Source organism: Oryx dammah, unplaced genomic scaffold (genome assembly GCF_014754425.2).
Source record: "Oryx dammah isolate SB20612 unplaced genomic scaffold, SCBI_Odam_1.1 HiC_scaffold_25, whole genome shotgun sequence".
NCBI lineage: Eukaryota > Metazoa > Chordata > Mammalia > Artiodactyla > Bovidae > Oryx > Oryx dammah.
This window is the reverse complement of record NW_024070209.1, coordinates 4,986,341-4,998,179: the sequence shown is the minus strand read 5'-3', so window position 1 is coordinate 4,998,179 and position 11,839 is coordinate 4,986,341. Positions and strand designations below refer to the sequence as shown.

The 11,839-nt window shown below is 40.4% G+C and overlaps 1 protein-coding gene across 2 annotated transcripts in view; it reads left to right on the top strand.

Annotated features, from left to right (window-relative positions):
* Nucleotides 1-11,839, top strand: part of AFF3 (AF4/FMR2 family member 3) — a 577,629-nt gene that overhangs the window by 241,314 nt on the left and 324,476 nt on the right. The window lies entirely within an intron of this gene.

Genomic DNA, 11,839 nt, shown 5'->3' with positions numbered 1-11,839 from the left:
GGGCAACAACTGACTTCCTCAGGTTCCCTTGGGAAGGTGATTCAGAGGAATTGAAGTGCCAGCGAGAGAGGTGGTTTCTACTGCATCTTCCTGGTAACCTGATGGCTTGGAAGTTCTTCATTAATGACTCTCTTTTATCCCCTTCTCTGTCATTTCCAATGTGGAGTGTTTGCTCCACCCTTGGGAAGAAGCAACGTCTTTGTGGCATGTGGATTTCAGGTGAAAATTTATCATGACCCTGTGCTGTTACTTTTCCTGCAGTGCTTCCATCCCCCTCTGGCCCAGAGCTGCTCAGTTAGGATGCTGTTGACTAACTCACACACCCTGGCCACACTCAGCCCCAAAACCTCTGGATCACCTTGTCAAGAATGGGTCTACTGTGTGGATGAATTAGTCTCCACTAAATCATATTTTTGTATCGTTAGATAAAAGCATAATGTGTATATTACTAGTTGATTTTTATAAGTGGTGTCTATAACATGGCATGTAATAAACATAAATCAGTGGAGGAACTCAGATATTTTCCAGTGTCTCTAAATCATACTTATATTTATTTAAGATACTTTATTTGGAAACTAAAGGATTAGGATTAGGGTTGTGTGAATTCGTTCCTGAATTTTTTTTTTTTTTAAGTGGAGACAAAATAAATAGAACAGTCTGACTCTGATATTTATATAGTTTAAATCAGTCATCAGCTAACTTCATAGCCCATGAGAAAATGGTATATTTACACTGAAATAGTCATCTTCATAGCACAAAAGTGTTACTTTTACTCTGATATAGTTAGCCTTTTAGCACAAGATACATTTTTAACTTTTTTTTGTCTGAACTAGGCAATTTTACCCTTTTTTGCCTCTCAAAAAGGAGCAAAAGCTCCTTTTTGAAAGACAAAAACATCCACGTTTTTAAAAGCTTACTTCTCAACCTCTGTTATTACCTGCAAAAAATCAATGACCACAGTAAACGAACAGCAGAGTCTTTATTGAGCAAGGTAGATGGATTCGTTTTGAATTCTGTGGTTCCATTTCCTTTGCAGAAAAAAAAATCTGTTGAGATTTTTTTATTGAGTGTTTCCATTTAAAACTATTTATTTTAATAAAAAATCCTGGTAATATTCACTGGCCAAACTAGCATCGTTAGATGATAGAAGTGGTTAGAATAGAGCACAGTGTAGTGACCACAGGGCTCTTTTTAATTGCCATCAGAACTACTTAAAAGAAGGACACAAAGAGGAAACCTTCAGTATCCAGCACAGAAATTTAATTTAGACCAGAAAACTGAGTACCTTTTATCACAATCTCATTTAGTTCGTTTCCTTTCATGAGGCCTTCGCCTTTGGCACACTGACACACCAGAAACGTCTCAAAGATCCCTTTTATGCTTGTAAAATATTGTCTTGCACTCAGCTGTTACACAGGGTGAAGAGCATAAGGGATGACTCGAGACAGTGGACGTTCCCTGCCTAAGTACTTTAGGCCAGTGTGAGGACCACAGGACTGTGGTACCCAGGGCCAGAGTAACGATCCATAAACATGGCTAGACATCGAAACATTAAATGAGGGAGTCTTGGGGAGGATAGGGGATAGAGGAAGCCTTCAAAAGCTAGGCAGTGCAGAAAGAAGTGGACCATTGTGAGGAACACAACAGCTTTCAGAGTCTGTGACAGTCCTCACTTCAAGAGAACAGGAGAGCTTAATAAAAAGGCGGCAGATGGGAAGTGCTGACAAGAAAATAGGTCATAAAAGGATTTATGAGCAACTTGCAAAGTTTTCTTAAAAATTGTATTAAACAGACAGGTAGTAAAACTCTATAAAGAAAAGCAAGGGAATGACAAACACACCATTTGGGATGGAGAAGGGTGGGTGATGAGGTGAGGAGCACAGTGGACCTGAAAATATATTTTAATTCTGTATCTGAAGCTGTTTGGGTATACAAATAGGTGTTTCACTGTTACTCTTTAAAGCATGTGTATGTGTTATAAGCACATTTTTGTATGTATTTATAGATAGATAGATGTTTATTTATGACTGAACTTGGTCTGGCTTTCTCTAGTTGCAGTGACCAGCTTCTCATTGCAGTGGCTTCTCTTGTTGCAGAGCGTGGCCTCTAGGTGCGTGGGCCTCAGTAGTTACAGTACATAGGCTCTAGAGCTCAGGCTCAGTAGTGCCGGTGCGCGGACTTAATTGCCCCGCGGCCTGTGGGGTCTTCCCGGCATGCATGCTACGTCACTTCAGTTGTGTCCGACTCTTTGCAACCACATGGACTGTAGCCCGCCAGGCTCCTCTGTCCATGGGATTCTCCAGGCAAGAATACAGGAGTGGGTTGCCATTTCCTTCTCCAGGGATATTCCCGGACCAGGGATCAAACTCTTGTCCCCTGCATTGGCAGGTAGACTCTTAATGACTAGGCCCCCAGGGAGGTCCTGTATGATATATTTGGAAGTAAAACATTTAAGAAAAGAGAACAAGGAGTGGGCTAAGGACCCAGTAGCCTAAGATTTATAACAGTGCCAAGAGTACGCTGGAGGGTTTCAAAGTAATAATGATGACCTCACATCTTGGCTTCGGAGCCAGGCCCTTTGCAGTCACTTTTCAGTGTAATGCATGGAATACACTGGCCTCTGCAACATGGTATTGCCATGATCATTTTTTAGAAGTTAAAAAAAATTTGTTTGACACCGCTGAGTCTTCATTGTGGCATGTGGGATCTAGTTCTCTGACCAGGGATTGAACCCAGGCCCCCTGCATTGGGTGCACAGAGTCTTAACCACCGGACCACTGGGGCTAGACAGGGGAAGTCCTGCCTGGCATGATCATTGATACAGAGATGGAAACTAAGACACACAACGTGACTACAGTGCTGTCCAGGCACTGCTCTTGGCCTCTTTTCTATACCACCTGCATAGTTATAAACTAAATAAAATCTGTATTGGCTCTTGGAAAAGATCAAATTGTCTTTTTTTTTTTTTAATGTTATTGAAGTATGGTTTATTTACAGTGATGTTTTTCTGCTGTACAGCAATTGACTCAGTTATTTGTATTTTGATGACGGCCTTTATGACCCATGTGAGGCGATACCTCATTGTAGTTTCAATTTGCATTTCCCTGATAATCAGTGATGTTGAGAATCATTCTTGCGCCTGTTGACCATCTGTATGTCTCAGATTGGCTTTTGAATCAGAGAGGTGCAAAACCACAAATGAAACGAATCAACAGCAGCATTGATTTGGAGCTATTGACCAAAACCCACCATTTAACTGGCAAATTGCTGAAAACCTGGTGACCGGTTGAGTTGTCTCCATCAGGAATTCAGTGAATTAATGTTTATGAGTCATTTCCGGAAGAGGCCAGTCAGTGAACACCATTAAAGGAGAGAGTCACTGAGTGCAAAATGCCAGGCAACACGTTGAGGGGTGGGGAGGTGGTTTCCATGGGGAATATCTTGACTAACCCAAAAGCCACAGTTTTGAGAGAAGATATAAATTTGTTAATAGAGAGAAGCCACTGAAAAATTCATTTAGATTATCAGAAGGCCTTTAAAAATACTCTGTACCAAGATTACTAAAACAAACAACAAAAAACAGAGAAAGAAAACTGAGCTTTCATGTGACTGAAAGTGGAGACGGGGAAGGAAGAAAAAGCAATGTTTTGAAGTAGGTAGAAAATGATCATATGGAAAACAAAGGATGAGCAGGTATATTTCTGGGTGATGATAGATAATCATGTAACTCTGCTAGGATTAGCCTCAGTATTAGCTTGGGATCTAGTTAGTTACCATATTCCTAAGTATTCAAGTATTTTACAAACTTGGTTGTAATATGAGAATTTCCCAGGGAACTTGTTAAAAATGTAAATTCCTGGATCCTACCCCAGAGATTCTGATTCAGTAAGTCTGAAACTGGCCCAATAATTGGTAATTTTAACAAAAGTTCTAGATGATTGTGCTATGGATGGTTTCTGACCATGCTTCTCCCCTCATTGCCCCCCAAAAGTCCATACTAAAAATGATATGATTCTAGAAAACTGGGTGCAGAGTGAGACGTTTGCAGATTAACTCTAACAATTCCTCTGAAGAACAGTGTGGTCAGGAAAACTCCCAGGAGAATCTTCAAAGACTGCTGCTGCTGCTGCTGCTGCTGCTAAGTCACTTCAGTCCTGTCCGACTCTGTGCGACCCCAGCCCATCAGGCTCCACCGTCCCCGGGATTCTCCAGGCAAGAACACTGGAGCAGGTTGCCATTTCCTTCTCCAGCAAGAGCACTGGAGTGGGGTGTCATAGACATTAGCTTTACTGTAGGCAAGTGTAAGATAATGACAATATAGGAAAGCAACCCAATCTCAATTTAGCACTGTAATTAGGATGTGGGAAATGCAGAGCTATAATATTTTATTCTGGAGATTATTTCAGAATATAATTTAACACAGACATATTCATAAAGGAGGAAACCTCACATTTTTAAATTTTTAAAAACTTTTTATTGACTTTGTCTTTTCAGAGATGTTTAAAATTAAACATTTTAAAGTGTAAAATTTTCCTGTAAGGAAAATTGAGGGGAAAGCACAGAGAGATGTGCCGTATAATCCCAGCTTCCCAGGAGGCTCAGTGGTAAAGAATCTGCCTGCTAATGCAGGAGACACAGGAGACACCATCCACCCCTGGGTCGGGAAGGTCCCTTGGAGGAGGGCATGGCAACCCACTCCAGTGTTCTTGCCTGGAGAAACCCAGGGACGGAGGAGCCTGGTGGGCTATAGTCCATGGGGTCACACAGAGTCAGACACGACTGAGATAACTGGGCACGCACGTTCTAATGTTACGTTTCTATATCTTAATGTTTTTTTATGCTTAAAAATCACAACATGTATTCACCCTAGTTTAGTTTGCTAATGAGCTGTTGACAGAATGGCTTGGAAAAACCTCTAAATTCTTGGAAGTAAAGCAAGCACAGTAAAATAAAAAGGCCTTGTGGTTCAAAAATCCAAGAATGCAGTGATTATATTAAACAATTTCTAACTGTTATAAAGAAAAACTAAATAATACAAAATCATTTGATAATCAGCATAGTTATTTTAGGATTAAAAATTACTCAGTCTTATTAACAAACTGTGACAATTGATTACAATTAACGCAGATAAGTAGGATGCAGGATTATGTACTGATTCGATCAATTGTGCTTGTAAATGAGTGACACAATTATAGGGACAGTTTGCAAACGCACTCCCAAACATAGTCACCAGTTATGATTAGTCATTTATTTAGAATCAAAGATGATTAGTTTCACAGTTTTCCCCTTGAGAAAATAAATATTCATGTGGACAATCTTGAAATCTACGTACATAGGTCCCTCTCCAAATAATTTAATAATAAGTAAAGATAAAAATTAGAGTCCTGTTAGTTAGTCTCTGATTCTTTCTAGGAAAAGACTGAAGAATTTAAAGAGACGGACTCAATAAAAACAGAGCTCATTAATTTCTAGCAGAATTTCAATACAAGAGGCAAAAGTGAATTGGGTGTATGGATTTTTTTCTCTGATAAACAGTTGTAGTTACAAACTTGTCATATTTTCTTCTTCTGCCCAAAGTTGTTATTCTGGTTCTCTTTATGTTATTACTCTTTGGCTACATGAGATTTAAAGAGTTGCTAAACACAGTCAAGATTGCTAAGAAGTCAGGAAATAAAAGCATTAGACGAAAGCAAAAGAGGTGAGTGTGAAGTGAAAGGTTTGGGAAAGAGTTTTATGAGGCCAAGTAGCTTTCTGTGCAACATGAACGCCCCTGGCCATGGGCTGATTTGTAGACACAGCTAAAGGGCAGGATGCCTTTGCGGATTGTTGAAGTCACTGAGTGCCTCACATCTAGCCTTGTACAGTTTGTTGCATTTGTGAGGTTACAGTTGCAACTTCATTTCCAGAGAGCTTAAATGTTTAAGAGATGTTCCTACTGTCTGACTTCCTTTGCTGCTGCTGCTAAATCTCTTCAGTCGTGTCCGACTCTGTGCGACCCCATAGACGGCAGCCCACCAGGCTCCCCTGTCCCTGGGACTTCCTTTGAGCTCCTCCTAAACTATTCATCAAGTTGTTTAAATATGTTTTGCTATTTTTTTAAAAGTCTTCTAGATACAAAAGTAACTTCAGCATTTAAAATATACTCACCAGACCCCAGCCTTTTGAGGTAATACAGACTTATCTCAGAGAGATTGCAGGTTCAGTTAAGAAAGCAAGTCATACGATTTTTTTGTTTGTTTGTTTATCAATGCATATAAAAGATATATTTATGCAGGTCAATTCCAGAAAAATAAATGACCCAATCAAAAAACGGGCCAAAGAACTAAATAGACATTTCTCCAAAGAAGACATACAGATGGCTAACAAACACATGAAAAGATGCTCAACATCACTCATTATCAGAGAAATGCAAATCAAAACCACAGTGAGGTACCATCTCACGCCAGTCAGAATGGCTGCGATCCAAAAGTCTACTAACAATAAATGCTGGAGAGGGTGTGGAGAAAAGGGAACCCTCTTACACTGTTGGTGGGAATGCAAACTAGTACAGCCACTATGGAGAACAGTGTGGAGATTCCTTAAAAAATTGCAAATAGAACTGCCTTATGACCCAGCAATCCCACTGCTGGGCATACACACGGAGGAAACCAGAATTGAAAGAGACACATGTACCCCAATGTTCATCGCAGCACTGTTTATAATAGCCAGGACATGGAAGCAACCTAGATGTCCATCAGCAGATGAATGGATAAGAAAGCTGGGGTACATATGCACAATGGAATATTACTCAGCCATTAAAAAGAATACATTTGAATCAGTTCTAATGAGGTGGATGAAACTGGAGCCGATTATACAGAGTGAAGTAAGCCAGAAAGAAAAACACCAATACAGTATACTAACACATATATATGGAATTTAGAAAGATGGTAATGATAACCCTGTATGCGAGACAGCAAAAGAGACACAGATGTATAGAACGGACTTTTGGATTCTGAGGGAGAGGGAGAGGGTGGGATGATTTGGGAGAATGGCATTGAAACATGTATACTATCATGTAAAAAACGAATCGCCAGTTTAGGTTCGATACAGGATACAGGATGCTTGGGGCTGGTGCACTGGGATGACCCAGAGAGATGATATGGGGAAGGTGGTGGTGGGAGGGGGGGTTCAGGATTGGGAACTCGTGTACACCTGTGGCAGATTCATGTCAGTGTATGGCAAAACCAATACAGTATTGTAAAGTAAAAATAAAATAAAATAAAATTTTTAAAAAAGATATATTTACACTATCCTGTAGTCTATTAAGTTTGTGATAGCATTATTTCTAAAAGCAAACAAGCAGTTTTATGCCTTAATTTAAAAATACTTTCTTGCTTAAAAAAAAAAAAAAAAAGCCATCATCTGAGGCTTCAGAGAGTTGTAATATTCAGAGAGTTGCAATAGTAACATCAAAGATCACTGATCACAGCTTAATATAACAAATATAATAATTGTGAAAAAGTTTGAAATATTTTGAGAATTACCAAAACATGACAGAGACACGTGAAGTGGGCAAATGCTGTTGGAAAAAATGATGTTCATGGGTTTGCTCAACTCAGGGCTGACACGGACCTTCAATCTGTAAAAAATCACAGTATCTGTAAAGCAAAGAAAAGTGAAGTGCCATAGAATGAGGCATTTCTATTCTGATTTTTACATGTGAATTAAAAGTGCTATCCAATCATCAAGAATTGGGTTCCCACTGTATCCCTAAGATACTATATGAAACTGTTAAGTTGAATGGAGACTCCTTTTTAATTCCTTTGAAACCTCAAGGATTTCTATTGTAAATTTTTAATTCTCTGGGCCTTTATAAATTTTGTAATTTTTACCAAGCATTGGAATTGGTTTGTGAGATGAATTATGAACTGAAATACAACCGGTGAACTTCAGGCTGCTTTTGTGTCCCACAAGTTGAACTATTTATCACAAATCCTTTGCTCAGTTTGAGGGACACACGTTTCTGCAGTACTGGCCACCACTGTGTTAGGTGCCCCAGGCGTATCCTCAGGAGGATGCTGGAAAGCTTATGCTAATTTGCACTCTGTTTCTCTGATTGAGATAAAGTCACTTCTCTAGTGGTGCGTGCTTTGGGTTATAGAGTAGGGTGTCATCTGTTACTGACAATGGAAATAATGGCTTTGTAGATGTCATTTTAAAAAATATATTTTTATGTGAACCATTTTTAAAGTCTTTATTGAATTGTTTACAGTATTGCTTCTGTTTTCTGTTTTAGTTATCTGGCCATGAGACATGTGAGAGCTTAGTTCCCTGAGCAGAGATCAAACCCACAACCCCCTACTTTGGAACTCGAAGTCTTAGCCACTGAACCTCCAGGGAAAATCCCAGTGTAGATGTCATTTTAATAGTTAGGTTGAAAATTTAGGTCTCTGATTTATTGCAGGAGATGGGATAGGTTTTGCTGATGTTAATCTTCTTCTAACTCCTTTCTCAAAAACTACCCTGACAACAGTCACTCATTGTCCTCTGTTTGGTCCTGGTTTTTCCAACTCTGTGACTGTCCTTCTGGCTCCTGCCTCTGCAACAATTTTCCTGTAGTCTACTGTAGAACACTCCTTCTATTGTTGAAAGTTTAAGGCACTTCTCTAAGCCTCTCTTATTGATGAGACAAGAAAGCTTGTCTAGCTTGACCCTAAACATACGTTGGGTTTCCCTGATGGCTCAGACAGTAAAGAATCTAACTGCAATGCAGGAGACCCAGGTTTGGTCCCTGGGTCAGGAAGATCGCTTGGAGAAGGGAATGGCTACCCACTTCAGTATTCTTGCCTGGAGAATTCCATGGACAGAGAAACTTGGTGGGCTACAGTCAATGGGGTCACAAAGAGTCGGACATCACTGAGCAACTATACACTTAAACATACATTGCTCATTTCTTAAGCATGAAAAGTCAACTCAGTTTGGTCCACAGAAATATCTGAATACTGATGTATGGCATGGAATAGTAGTTGAGAATGTGTTCTTGGCCTGAGAAGTAGGGTTTGGACTGTGGTCCTGCCACATGGTAGTCTTGTGACACTGAGGAAGTTCCTCTTTTACAAAATGTGATAATAGTGGTATCCACTTTGTAAAACTGTGATGATTGGAATAGATGATGAATATAAAGCACAGTGCCTGGCCACTTAAGACACTCAGTGAAGTTGGCTATATTATTTCTGAGACTGTGAGATCAATATGGAGAGACTAACAGACTTAAAACAAGATGTGTTCATTAAGTTATATGTAGTCACCTCCATGTTCCTTTTTCTAGAGCAGTTGACTTTAATCTTCCTCGCTATATTATCTACTCCGTCAGAAGAGTGAAATGGATATTATGATTCTAGGTATAATTCAAGAAGCTGTAGACACCAAGGAATTCAACAGAAAAAAAAGGAACCTGTTTTAGAAACCATTGGGTTGAAGTAGATAATGCAAGCAGGGTGATTTTTTTTTGTAACCTGCTGTAGAACCATATGGTTGCTGAATGTGTTGACGCTGGTTTTAAGATTCCTGAGTATTTTAAACTTGAAATGTTATTTTTTTAATGATTTCAAACATCATTTCTTCCAGGGCCTTTTCCCAGTGTTGCCATCACATTGAACAGATGGCGTGGTGGCATGTACATTTGCATTCTGTAATCCTGCCGTGTTATTTGCAGAATTTCTTATCCCAAACCTGTGATTCTCTTTCTACCTTTTCAGTGTGGCTGCAATGAAACTGTAAATAGGTTCTTTCCTAGAGTGCTGGGGATGTGGTAGAAATTGGGACCGTGTATTGCTGTTTCTTTTCAGTTTTATGTGATTGTATTTTGGGATTTTATACCTACTGTTATTAGTATACACTCTCATCTCAAACTGCCCCTTTCACCCAAAGGACTAAAAGTCCTCATTATACCTTTATGATATGAGTGAAATTGCAGTAGTATCCATGCTGAGAGGAATCTTAATGGTTAGACATCACCCTTTCGTGTCACTCTGTCGACTATTCTCATCGCTATCCGAAATTGTCCTGTTGGTTTATTGCCTCGTTTTGCCAGAGGATGGAATAAGCTCCATGAGACTCAGGACCCTGTCTGTTTCCTTGGTCCCCATTGATCACCTGTGACCAAATGTATGAGTAAAGTCATTGATAAGGGACCTTCTAGATACTGTCTCTGAACATAATTGCTTTTCTTGTCTTTTTAGCTTTTAATTTACTCAAGTCTGTTTGCAAAAGGGTTTGTCCAAAAGTGATGTCTTCATCATCTTCCTTGTTTTTTATGTTTTAAAAAAATAATATATGATTTTTTAAAAATAAAAATGTATGTATATTAAGAGTCCCTCAGGAGACTTTTCAGAAAATGTTATTTGGCTGCTCCAGGTCTTAGTTGCAGCATGTGGGACCTAGTCCCCCCACCTGGATGGGACCTGGGCCCCTGCACTGAGAGCACAGGTTCTTAACCCCTGGACCACGAGGGGAGCCCTCAGAGAGTTTGTTTACTTTGGGGGGCACAGTGGGATCAGTGCCGGCATCAAGGCATCTTCCTGCTTCTCAGATTGAAAAGACACAGGACACCAGAAAGAGCTGCCCCAAGGCCTTTCCTTTCAAAGGCATGTGATGATGAAAAGTACACTGCCACCCCCCACCCCCGTGTCTCTATTAAGGTGCTTAGATTTTTCTCTTTTAAAAAAAAATTATTAATTAGTTGACTTTCTTATTGGTTGTGCTGGGTCTTCCTTGCTGTGCATGGGCTTTCCCTAATTTCAGCGAGTGGGGTCTGCTCTCTAGCTGTTTGCAGGCTTCTCATTGCAGTGGCTTCTCTTTGGAGCACGGGCTCTAGAGCATGCAGGCTCCGGTAGTTGCAGAAAGGGCTGTGGCCAGCTGCCCTGCAGCATCCGGAATCTTCCCAGACCAGGGGTCGAGCCTGTGTTCCCTGCTTTGGCAGGCATATTCTTAACCTCTGGACCTCCAGAGAAGTCCTGATTTTTCTCTTTTTAAATAAGGTCTGTTGAGGGACCTGTGTGGCCCAGGGGGCTCATGCCATGGGCTGCACTGTCTGACGACTGGCTTACTGTCCATGTGCATCTGGATTTGCCCAGCCCGTGACCTGCACTGAATGTCTCCCTGACTTCAGGCTAGGAATCTTTCTAAGACTCATACAAACTGAGCTGTCCATGTAGAACAAATAGAGGAAACACTTAATATTGCCGGTGACGCTGTGCTGTGTCTAGAAGAGGACCGTGGCCTCTAATTATTGCCAAGTGTTGCCAGGTTCTTTGTCAGGAGATTAATAGATTTTATCAGCTCAGAGGTACAGTGCGAGGTGAGGAGGCACTTTGATTACTTCACCGTGTGTCTGGAAAGTGTTTTGGGCTTCACCGAGTAGGTCTCTATAGATGTTAGGGTTCCTGTGAAAAGGAACTGGAGCTTCATCTCTGCTGAATGAACATTTTGATTTTTCTAAAGCCAGAATGACAAATGTGAGCGTCTTTGTACTGTGCGTTTGTGCTTCCTGCTTCTGAGCCTAGATTTTGCCCCTGGAAGCCCCCAACGGTGCTCAGAGGAGGAGATTAAGTTCTGTCCGAGGTCAGCTCCACAGCCCAAGTGCAGGAAAAAACCTAAATGGGAAAAAATTTTGAAAAAGAATGGATATATGTATATGTATATGTATAACTGGATCACTTTGCTGTAACACAGCATCAAAAGTAAATCAACTATATTCTAATATAAAATAAAAATTAAGGGGGTTATCCTGTGGTTCAGATTTCGCCTTCCAATGCAGGTGGTTTGGATTCAGTCCCTGGACGGGGATATAAGATCCCAC